The sequence below is a fragment of the Nerophis ophidion genome, linkage group LG24 (genome assembly GCF_033978795.1).
Source record: "Nerophis ophidion isolate RoL-2023_Sa linkage group LG24, RoL_Noph_v1.0, whole genome shotgun sequence".
Taxonomy (NCBI): domain Eukaryota; kingdom Metazoa; phylum Chordata; class Actinopteri; order Syngnathiformes; family Syngnathidae; genus Nerophis; species Nerophis ophidion.
This window is the reverse complement of record NC_084634.1, coordinates 25,024,772-25,037,114: the sequence shown is the minus strand read 5'-3', so window position 1 is coordinate 25,037,114 and position 12,343 is coordinate 25,024,772. Positions and strand designations below refer to the sequence as shown.

The 12,343-nt window shown below is 38.7% G+C and overlaps 1 long non-coding RNA gene across 2 annotated transcripts; it reads left to right on the top strand.

The window, feature by feature from the left end:
- Positions 1–1,946: 1,946 nt before the first annotated feature.
- LOC133542199 (uncharacterized) lies at positions 1,947–11,119 on the top strand. 2 transcript variants are annotated; one of them, XR_009804089.1, is made up of 8 exons: positions 1,947–2,046; positions 2,579–2,713; positions 5,871–5,946; positions 6,864–6,941; positions 7,475–7,552; positions 8,085–8,163; positions 10,734–10,805; positions 10,922–11,119. It is a non-coding gene; the product is annotated as an uncharacterized LOC133542199 (long non-coding RNA). The 2 variants fall into 2 exon arrangements; XR_009804088.1 differs by lacking the exon at positions 1,947–2,046 and having other exon boundaries at positions 2,338–2,713; positions 10,922–11,118.
- Positions 11,120–12,343: the final 1,224 nt, after the last annotated feature.

Sequence of the window (12,343 nt, the reverse complement as noted above, 5' to 3'; positions counted from 1 at the left end):
TGTGCACCAGTAAAAAAAAAAAATGGTAACACTTTGGTATGGGGAACATATTCACCCTTAATTAGTTGCTTATTAACATGCAAATTATTAACATGTTCTCTTAACTAGACATTAAGTACTAATTAATGCCTTATTCGGTATGGCCTTATTATAACCGTAACCCTCTAACCCTGACCCTAACCCTAACCAAATAACTTTAAATTAAGTCTTTGTTACTTAGAATATGTTCCCCATACTAAAGTGTTACCAAAAACATATAACTCTGTTTTGAATTTGAAAAAAATGTTTTTTAAATTTTTCACTAAAGAAGGGTTCGTTGAATGCGCATATGAAACTGGTGGGGTTCGGTACTTCCAACAAGGTTAAGAACCACAAATAAACACTTTATGCACAATTATGAGAAAGGGCGTCTATATTATTAGTATTATAGCAGATTATATGTTTACAAGTTATTGGATCATAGAAAAACAGCAGGGATTGAGAGAGGGAAATGAAAGAAAAGTTTGTTTTGGCCTTAAAAGAAACACTAGTGCGTGCGCGCGTGCGTGCGTGCGCGCGTGCGTGCGTGCGTGCGTGCGTGCGTGTGTGTGTGGGTGGGTGCTCCCGTGCGAGTGTGCGCATGTGTGTGCGTGTGTGTGTGCAAACTTCACAGTAGTTGTGTTTTAAAAGACCTAATGTTTCCTGACACCCCACAGTTAGAGTATCATAGAAGCAGCATGATCGCCCCTGGCTAGTGGGAAAGAGACTGCCTGGGGCCTTTTGCTGTGGGCAAGTGTGTGCGTGCGTGTGTGTGTGTGTGTGTGTGTGTGTGTGTGTGTGTGTGTGTGTGTGTGTGTGTGTGTGTGTGTGTGTGTGTGTGTGTGTGTGTGCGTTTGTCAAAGTGACATATGGGGACATTTTTATGAAATTTCACCTTACATATGAGGACCTGTTGAAATATGAGGACATTTTCCATGTCCCCATATTTCCCGCAATGCTATCGTGTTCTAGACCCTCCCAGCATGTTCCCAGACCAAAAATCTCTGAAGTCTTCATTTGTCAAATTTTCAGAAAAAGTGTGTGAAAGTGTGTTTAATTTTTTTGGTCACCTTCGATTTTGCCCCTAGTGGCCATCTTTGCTATTATGACACACACACACACACACTTGTCCTCATATGTCATATGTCCTCATATGTCATGTGGGTCAGAAACTCACACACTCCAACATTTTGAAAAACATCTAACCATTACAGCAATAAACATACTCTTGAATTCTGAATCAAATAACAACACATTTTCAACTGATCTGATGATCTCATCCTTTTTAGTGTTAGTTTTATCTATTAATTTGGTTTATCTGGAGAGGATTTGGGCTAGACAATTAGTAATAAAGGGATTATGGTGATGATTTAATTTGTTTGATTCAGTATTTTACTGTATTGGACTTTTTGCTATTCTGTTGACTAAAATACAATGCCGCACAATAATTGCTTTAAATGTGCCTGAAATGTAGGTTTTTGCATAAAAAAAACCAACCTTCAACCTTGATTGAGACAAAGGCAATAATTCAAATGCAATTCAAACTACACACAGTATTTAATATTTTCAAATGGTTACAATAGCACATTATTTGGGTATTTTTATATTTGGGGCAAATTTAGGATTAATATGGTGATTGTTTTTGGAGGTATTCACTTTCATGGTGTTCAAGATGGTTACTTCCGCCCACTCTGAAGAGTCTCGGCGTCTGATTGGTCCAATTTTCAGTTAGGCGCCGCCTGATTGGCCGCTGGACGATGTCTGCTCCTAACAGATGGCTAAATCACTAGTTAACTATTTTCATCATGGAAGTTATACAGCTCATGTATCACACTTAATATTGAATATATATATAAAAAGGGTTTTCCAAAAGGACCACTTATAATCGAAATACACAACTTCACACACGATTTTGAGCACAACAGAGCGCTCAGTGAACAGCACTTCCGGGACCTGCATCACCGGAGGGGGACATCTATCTTGGTCACAAACCATCTTTGACAGTCTTCGACAGCATGGTTGAATCAGGTGAGCATAAAATGGAGTTTAACGTAATTAAATAGACCAATGTTTTTTAACATAGGAAAATAGTTCATTATAATCAACAGTTAAATGTTGTTGTTATTAATTGCAATCAGATTTGATTTTATGAGGTTAAATTAAGCATTTCAGTTCTGGGCCAAGGCCAAGGCATTTAACTTTTTTTTTTTAAGTTGCATGGAAGATTATAAGTAGCAGTGATTGGCACACACTAGGTGTGGTGAAATTATTCTCTCCATTTGACCCTTCACCCTTGATCACTATGCAAGTAAACCTTTTCTTAATTTTAAACAAGACAGACTAGAGTTCTTCAAATTGTTTATACTTTTTCTCAAATACAAATATTTCAAGCTGATAAGCACTGTGGACTTGGCATGTTACTGATATTGTTACATTACTACTTTGTTTGAGAAGCTTCATGTCTGCATTGAGCCTAAATTTAACAGTTTTTGAAGGGTTTAGTTCTTTGTTTTATTTCTGTGTCACTGACTTTTTTCATTTTTATGTGTGGATTTGTTAGGCGCATCAACACATGATATAGACATCGTGCCCAAAAGAAGAGCGAGACGTAATCCTGAGGCTGAAGCCACCGAGTTTATTTGATCTGGATGTGACAAGTCTTGTTTTAAGGCCCAGTGGATCAATGATTGGAAAGGTATGTCTTGTTATGTAACATATCAATGGTAACTGTATCAACATCTCATTTGGATCATTTCCTTACTGTCTAATAGAGGTTGTATTATATGGCTTTAATTAGAAGTGTTTGGAATAACAGCGTTCCACGTCCCAAGAGCTAGCTTCTGTAGCCGAGGATCGGACCGCCAAGTGCCCTGCCTTCGGCTGCCGCCCAGCTCACAATGCACCTGACCTCTATGGCCCCGCGGAGTCTTGTTCACGAGTGGGGGAAGAGTGGATCGTGAGATCGACAGGCGGATCGGTGCGGCGTCTTCGGTAATGCGGACGTTGTATCGATCCGTTGTGGTGAAGAAGGAGCTGAGCCGGAAGGCAAAGCTCTCAATTTACCGGTCGATCTACGTTCCCATCCTCACCTATGGTCATGAGCTTTGGGTCATGACCGAAAGGATAAGATCACGGGTACAAGCGGCCGAAATGAGTTTCCTCCACCGGGTAAGGGTGCTCTCCCTTAGAGATAGGGTGAGAAGCTCTGCCATCCGGGAGGAACTCAAAGTAAAGCCGCTGCTCCTCCACATGGAGAGGAGCCAGATGAGGTGGTTCGGCCATCTGGTCAGGATGCCACCCGAACGCCTCCCTAGGGAGGTGTTTAGGGCACGTCCAACCGGTAGGAGGCCACGGGGAAGACCCAGGACACCTTGGGAAGATTATGTCTCCCGGCTGGCCTGGGAACGCCTCGGGATCCCCCGGGAAGAGCTAGACGAAGTGGCTGGGGAGAGGGAAGTCTGGGCTTCCCTGCTTAGGCTGCTGCCACCGCGACCCCACCTCGGAAAAGCGGAAGATGATGGATGGATGGATGGATGGTATAACAGTGGTATATGAAAACGATGTTACTATTGCTGTTACTTTTACCGGTAACGAGTAATCTAATAACTTTTATGTACGCTACAACGCTGTTACGATGCGTTTTATGTAATCTGGCATGCTACTTTTGATGTGATTGTATGTCAACAAGACAGCGTTAGAAGCACAAAAGGGTTAGTGCAGGTAATATCTTTTTACTAATGAAAGCAACCCCCGGAAGTAATTACGAACACGATATCAAATAGAAAGAGGCCTCATCCACACGCAAACAAAAACATTCAACAGAACTATCTTAACTGCCACTGCTAAGCTAAAAAATACAGCTGAACTATTTTGCTATGTCTGGGCGCTGACGTCCCACGTCACTTGGCAAAAGGCACAGCTTTTTAAAGGCACACACACACTCTGCTCTCATGAAATGTCTCTCAACTGCATATGCTAGATATTTAAAACTTTTCTTTTTCAAGTAACACATTAATTACAAACCCCGTTTCCATATGAGTTGGGAAATTGTGTTAGATGTAAATCCAAACGGAATAATTTTTTTTACAAATAATAATTAACTTAGAATTTCATGGCTGCAATACGTGCCAAAGTAGTTGGGAGAGGGCATGTTCACCACTGTGTTACATCACCTTTTCTTTCAACAACACTCAATAATCGTTTGAACTGAGGAAACTAATTGTTGAAGCTTGGAAGGTGGAATTCTTTCCCATTCTTGTTTTATGTAGAGCTTCAGTCGTTCAACAGTCCGGGGTCTCCTCTGTCGTATTTTACGCTTCATAATGCACCACACATTTTTGATAGGACTGCAGGCCGGCCAGGAAAGTACCTGCACTCTTTTTTATGAAGCTGAACACGTGCTGAATGTGGCTTGGCATTGTCTTGCTGAAATAAGCAGGGGCGCACATGAAAAAGTTGGCGCTTAAATGGCAGCAAATGTTGTTCCAAACAGATGGGTAACTTACAGATGTGTAAGTTACCCATGCCTTGGGCACTAATGCACCCCCATACCATCACAGATGCTGGCTTTTCAACTTTGCGTCGATAACAGTCTGGATGGTTCGCTTCCCCTTTGGTCCGGATGAAACGGTGTCGAATATTTCCCCAAAAAATTTGAAATGTGGGCTCGTTAGACCACAGAACACCTTTCCACTTTGCATCAGTCCATCTTAGATGATCTCGGGCCCAGAGAAGCCGGCGGCGTTTCTGGATGTTGTTGATAAATGGCTTTCACTTTGCATAATATAGCTTTAACTTGCACTTACAGATATAGCAACAAACTGTATTTAGTGACAGTAGTTTTCTGAAGTGTTCCTGAACTCATGTGGTGATATCCTTTAGAGATTGATGTCGGTTTTTGATACAGTGCCGTCTGAGGGATCGAAGGTCACGGTTATTCAATGTTAGTTTCCAGACATGCCGGTTACGTGGAGTGATTTCTCCAGATTCTCTGAACCTTTTGATGATATCATGGAGCGTAGATGTTGAAATCAGTAAATTTCTTGCAATTGCACTTTGAGAAAGGTTGTTCTTAAACTGTTTGACTATTTGCTCACGCAGTTGTGGACAAAGGGGTGTACCTCGCCCCATCCTTTCTTGTGAAAGACTGAGCATTTTTTGGGAAGCTGTTTTTATACCCAATCATGGCACCCACCTGTTCCAAATTAGCCTTCACACCTGTGGGATGTCCCAAATAAGTGTTTGATGAGCATTTCTTAACTTTATCAGTATTTATTGCCACCTTTCCCAACTTGTTTGTTGCGTGTTGCTAGCATCAAATTCTAAAGTTAATGATTATTTGCACCAAAAAAATGTTTATCAGAGTGAACATGAAATATGTTGTCTTTGTAGCATATTCAACTGAATATGGCTTGAAAATGATTTGCAAATCATTGTATTCCGTTTATATTTACATCTAACACCATTTCCCAACTCATATGGAAACGGGGTTTGTACTTAATTTAATAATTATTTACATTTATGAAAGAGTAATTCTGTTTGTAATTGAATTTTTAGTCAAGTAACGACTATTATTATTCCTTTTTAAAACAGATATTCCAAACATTGTTAATTGATAAACTGTTTTATCAGGATATGGTGTATTTGCTCTTGCATCAATTTAAAAAGGTTCTTTTGTGGTCGAGTACCGAGGGAAGTTCATCTCAAGACATGAGCGGGACAAGAGACAGAAACCCTCTATAAATATCTTTACTATTTATCTGGCATTATATGCTCATAATGTTAACAACAAAAAGTGCTGATAATGTTATAATTAATAAGTTCTAACATTATTTTTATGTGTTTTGTTGCAGACACCAACTGTTGATGTTCTATCTCAACATTCTCCAGATTCATGTGAGCGATAAACCGACTTCATCCCTCCAACAGGTTATTACTTGACTATTTTACTATCCATCCATCCATCCATTTTCTACTACCTGTCCCTTTTTTGGGTTGGCGGGGTGTGCTTGAGCCTATCTGAGCTGCATTCGGGCGGAAGGCGGAGTACACCCTGGACAAGTCGCCACCTCATTACACGGCCAACACAAATAGACAACATTTACACTCACATTCACACACTAGGGCCAATTTAGTGTTGCCAATCAACCTATCCCCAGGTGCATGTCTTTGGAGGTATGATGAAGCCGGAGTACCCGGAGGGAACCCACGCAGTCACGGGGAGAACATGCAAACTCCACACAGAAAGATCACGTCGATCTTTCTGTGTGGATTTCTGCCCAGGATTTAACGATTTGTGACGCACATGCACTAACCCCTGTTCCACCGTGCTGCCCTTTATCTGCTAAAAACTTGACACAACCTATACTTCAAAAGACATTTAATCCTTTTAACCTCTCACAGATCAGTTTATATGACAACATTTTTTAAGCGTACATCCATGTTAGTCTGTGGAATTTACAACTCATGTTTAGCAAAACAGGAGATGTTACAGGTCAGCAACATGAATTCTATATGTGATCACTTGTCATGTACTCATATTGTTTGAACTAAAAAAGACTTCAGTGTGTTTCATATAAGGTCCTCATATTTTTCTGAACCACATTAGTGTGTGTTACAATGTTTAATTCAAAGCTTTAAAATGAGTGTTTCAATCCAGGTCCTCATATTTTCTGAACCACATTTTAGTGAATGTTACATTCTTAAATAATAGTCTAAGAGCTAAAACGCTATAATAATCTTTACTGTTTATGTAGAATTATATGCTCAGAATATTATCAACCAAAAGTGGTTGTTAATGTTATAATTAATTAGTTCTGACATTATATTTTTGTGTTTTGTTGCAGACACCAACTGTTGGGGTTCTATCTCAACATTCTCCAGATTCAGATGTGAGCGATAAACCGACTTCATCCCTCCAACAGGTTATTACAAGTCTATTTTTACTATATCTGCTCTAAATGTGACCCAACCTATATTTTGAAAGACATTTATTAATTTTAATCTCTCACAGATCAGTTTATATGACAACATTTTCGTAAGGGTACATCCATGTTAGTCAGTAAGGAGTTTGGAACTCATGTTTAGCAAAACAGGAGATGTTACAAGTCAACAACATACATTCTACATGTGACCACTCGTCATGTCCTTATATTGTTTGAACCAAGAAAGACTTGGGTGTGTTTCATATAAGGTCCTCATATTTTCTAAACCAGATTAGTGTGTGTTACAATGTTAATGTCCAAGCTTTAAAATGAGTGTCTCAATTCAGGTCCTCATATTTTCTGAACCCGATTTTAGTGTGTTTTATATTCTTAATTAATTGTCTAAGAGCTGAAACTCTGTAATAATCTTTACTATTTATCTGGCATTGTATGCTGAGAGTTTCATCAACAAAAAGTGCTGATAATGTTATAATTAATTAGTTCTGACATTATATTTTTGTGTTTTGTTGCAGAAACCAACTGTTGAGGTTCCATCTCAACATTCTCCGGATTCAGATGTGAGCCATTAACTGACTTCATCCCTCCAACAGGTTATTACATGTCTATTTTTACTATATCTGCTCTAAATTTGACCCAACCTATATTTTGAGAGACATTTATTTATTTTAATCTCTCACAGATCAGTTTATATGACAACTTTTTCGCAAGGGTACATCCATGTTAGTCAGTAGAAAGTTTAGAACTCATGTTTAGCAAAATAGGAGATGTTACAAGTCAACAACATAAATTCTACATGTGAGCACTCGTCATGTCCTTATATTGTTTGAAGCAAGAAAGACTTAGGTGTGTTTCATATAAGGTCCTCATATTTTCTGGACCAGAAAATGTGTGTTACAATGTTAATGTCAAAGCTTTAAAATGAGTGTCTCAATTCAGGTCCTCATATTTTCTGAACCAGATTTTTGTGTGTGTTACATTCTTAATGAATTGTCTAAGAGCTGAAACTCTGTAATAATCTTTACCCTTTATCTGGCATTGTATGCTCAGATTTTTATCAACAAAAAGTGGTGAGAATGTTATAATTAATTAGTTATGACATTATATTTTTGTGTTTTGTTGCAGAAACCAACTGTTTGAGGTTCTATCTCAACATTCTCTAGATTCAGATGACAGCCATAAACCGACTTCATCCCTCCAACAGGTTATTACATGTCTATTTTTACTATATCTGCTCTAAATTTGACCCAACCTATATTTTGAAAGACATTTATTAATTTTAATCTCTCACAGATCAGTTTACATGACAACATTTTCGTAAGGGTACATCCATGTTAGTCAGTAGGGAGTTTGGAACTCATGTTTAGCAAAACAGGAGATGTTACAAGTCAACAACATAAATTCTACATGTGAGCACTCGTCATGTCCTCATATTGTTTGAACCAAAAAAGACCTAGGTGTGTTTCATATAAGGTCCTCATATTTTCTGAATCAGATTAGTGTGTGTTAAAATGTTAATGTCAAAGCTTTAAAATGAGTGTTTCAATTCAGAAAATGCAGTGCCTCTTGTTTACAGCCGGTTTCTGCAGCGCTGTTTTCATTGATCAAAGTATTTTTTCGGTGGTCGTGTTTTTGGTACATAACTTGTAAATAGTGCGCAAATAATAGGCTATATATATATATATAAATACATTCAAACCCCGTTTCCATATGAGTTGGGAAATTGTGTTAGATGTACATATAAACAGGATACAATGATTTGCAAAGAATTTGCAACCCCAATTCTGTTGAATATGCTACAAAGACAACATATTTGATGTTAAAACTGCTAAACATTTTTTTTGCAAAGAATTTAGGGATTTTACCATCTACGGTCCGTAAAATTATCAAAAGGTTCAGAGAATCTGGAGAAATCACTGCACGTAAGCGATGTACTGCATTAAAAACCGACATCAGTGTGTAAAAGATATCACCACATGGGCTAAGAAATACTTCAGAAAACCACTGTCAGTTACTACAGTTGGTCGCTACATCTGTAAATGCAAGTTAAAACTCTACTATGCAAAGCAAATGCCATTTATCAACAACACAGAGGAACGCCGCGGGCTTCGCTGGGCCCGAGCTCATCTAAGATGGACTGATGCAAGGTGGAAAAGTGTTCTGTGGTCTGACGAGTCCACATTTCAAATTATATATGGAAATTGTGGACGTGGTGTTCTCCGGAACAAAGAGGAAAATAACCATCCGGCGCAAAGTTCAAAAGCCAGCATGTGTGATGGTATGGGGGTGTATTAGTGCCCAAAGCATGGGTAACTTACACATCTGAGAAGGCACCATTAATGCTGAATGGTCCATACAGGTTTTGGAGCAACATATGTTGTCATCCAAGCAACATTATCATGGACGCCCCTGCTTATTTCAGCAAAACAATGCCAAGCCACGTGTTACAACAGCGTGTCTTCGTAGTAAAAGAGTGCGGGTACTTTCCTGGCCCGCCTGCAGTCCAGACATGTCTCCCATCGAAAATGTGTAGCGCATTATGAAGCGTAAAACACGACAACTTAAGCTGTACATCAAGCAAGAATGGTAAAGAATTCTACTTTCAAAGCTTCAACAATTAGTTTCCTCAGTTCCCAAACGTTTATTGAGTGTTGTTAAAAGAAAATGTGATGTAACACAGTGGTGAACATGCCCTTTCCCAACTACTTTGGCACGTGTTGCAGCCATGAAATTCAAAGTTAATTATTATTTGCAAAAAAAAAAAGTTTGAGTTTGAACATCAAATATGTTGTCTTTGTAATGCTTTCAATTGAATATGGGTTGAAAAGGATTTGCAAATCATTGTATTCAGTTTATATTTACATCTAACACAATTTCCCAACTTTTATGGAAACGGGGTTTGTATATATATTAGGGCTGGGCAATGATTAAAATTTTTAATCGAAGTTAATCGCACTATTTCTCTTATTAATCGCGATTAAATGCATTGTATACGCGAAGCCCAATAATGAATTCAAAAGTAGTGTGTAGTGCACCTTTATTGGAATATTCTCCCACATGAACAAAAGCGCCAAAACATTTGTTGAGCAAACACAATTTAAATCAGTCCTTGTTAAACAGTAGCAGTTAAATAGCAAATTTTATGAAAATCAACTCAAAAAATGTAAATACAAACATTTAAGCTTATTGCCACTGCCAGGGTATTTAAGTTATCCTGTTTGTTATGGAAAATAAATATAATCTACATACAAATCTCTGAGCCACAATCATAACATCTGGACAGCCAATTTCTGAGGTAACAGCAGAAACATTTTTTTTTTTATCAGGGATCTTATGTTTAAAAAACTTATATTATAGGTAGTGGGCTGTTTTAGGGAATTTTTGATCAAATTATCCGTAGTAGCAATATTAATAATGTTGTGTTTATTCTGCGTAGTGGACTTAAAATAATTATGACCATATCTGTTTGCTTGGTGCTTTGATAAACTGAACACATATACATGGTACTATATTGTGATGTTATGAGCCAGGGGGAAAAAGAACTACCCTACCCAGCATGCAACAGGAGTGACGAGCATGCGCGGTAGCCCGGTATAGGTTGTGTCGCCATGACGGCATCTTGTATGCACGCTCTGAAAGCAAACGTTAAGAACTCAGCCAACACTCCTGGTCTGCATTATTCATAAATAGACAGACAACACATATACTCCGCTGCTTCACAAAGCACAATATGTTAAATGTTTACTTTTACAGTTTTCTAATTCTTCCTTTCAGATTGACAGCAGGACAAATCGCTGGAAGTGGGTATGTCTCAAGCTTCTTCCACTTGGTCCACTCCAAAGCGGGGTAAATAAATAATCCACATCATTTACTAGAATATTATATTACGTTTTGCACCTTTTCACTGTGTTATAGTCATTTTTCCTTCAGTAAGAAATTGTATTTTGTCTCCTTTATGACAGCTGCAAAGGGGAAGAAGTGGAAGCAGTTGAATGACACATGTTGCATTTTGTAACTGGCAACAAAGTACCAGGTAAAAAAGATTGTGAAGCCTGCCTCCATAAAGAACTAGTAGCTCTACAGGACAGAGATTGGCTTGCCATCAAGTACTACATCCATAACAGAATTATATTAAAAAAAGGGAAAAAAAATGTTTTCCCACATCTTCTTTGGTAGCTTGAGTATGTTACCAGCAATTAAAAAAGCAAAATAAACAGCAAGCGTTTTGTATTTATTCCAGATAATTCTTAGCGACAAAATCCACAAAAACAATTCAGTTACACTTAGTTGACAATTACATTTTTACCCATGTTTCTTATAAACTCTTCTTGGTTTTAGATTACAGTAGCATGGGATTGGGATTTTTTTTTTAAATGACAACACATCAACTAAACCAACTCAGGTGGTTTTGTTAAGTCTCTGATGTCATTAGCCTCATATGTCACATGAACCTGAAATCTTAAACACTCTGTGACGTCATGGTTGTCATATTTCACAAACTTGAAATCTTAAACACTCTGTGACGTCATGGTCATCATATGTCACATAAACTTGAAATCTTAAACACTCTGTGACGTCATGGTTGTCATATGTCACATGAACCTGAAATCTTAAACACTCTGTGACGTCATGGTCATCATATGTCACATGAACCTGAAATCTTAAACACTCTGTGACGTCATGGTCGTCATATGTCACATAAACTTGAAATCTTAAACACTCTGGTCTTCATTTGTCACCTAAACCTGACAAGTCCTCATATGTACCATAAAAATCAGGTTCATAAAAAAACAAAAGAGTTGCAAAAATCTCAATAGACCACTGTGTTTCTAAAATTCTGGTTCACTAACCGTCTGATTCCCAGGCCTGTAGGACCATTGGAAAGGCATGTCCCCATATGTCACGTTTTTGTCATAAGTCCTCATATGTCACCCAAACACGTATGTGTGTGTGTGTGTGTGTGTGTGTGTGTGTGCATGTGTGTGAGAGAGAGTGTGCGGTGCCTTTCCACATGCAATATTCTCTGTGTCATCGGCTTAAACCGCTAAACAGGATGTTCAGGGGAGAGACGAGGAGGAGGAGGAGGATGAGGCGGGACGAAGCAGACAACTCTGGGTGGACACAAAGTATTACAGCTTGGCACTCTGTCCGACTTCTCCTTTAATTAAGAGCAAGGATGAAAGGAGATGAAGAAATCCTTGCGATAAGTCGACTCTTGTTATCGCCTTATACTTCCCTTTCTCCCCCCCACCCCCCAACCCGCTGGTTTCTGTGTGCCTGCCGAGCATGCTGCATTCTCCATTAGCAGCGACGCCGTAGAGCTTTTGGTGCGTGGTGTAGAAACGTGTTTGTTGTTCCTGAAATAATCCAGCTGGTTTATAATA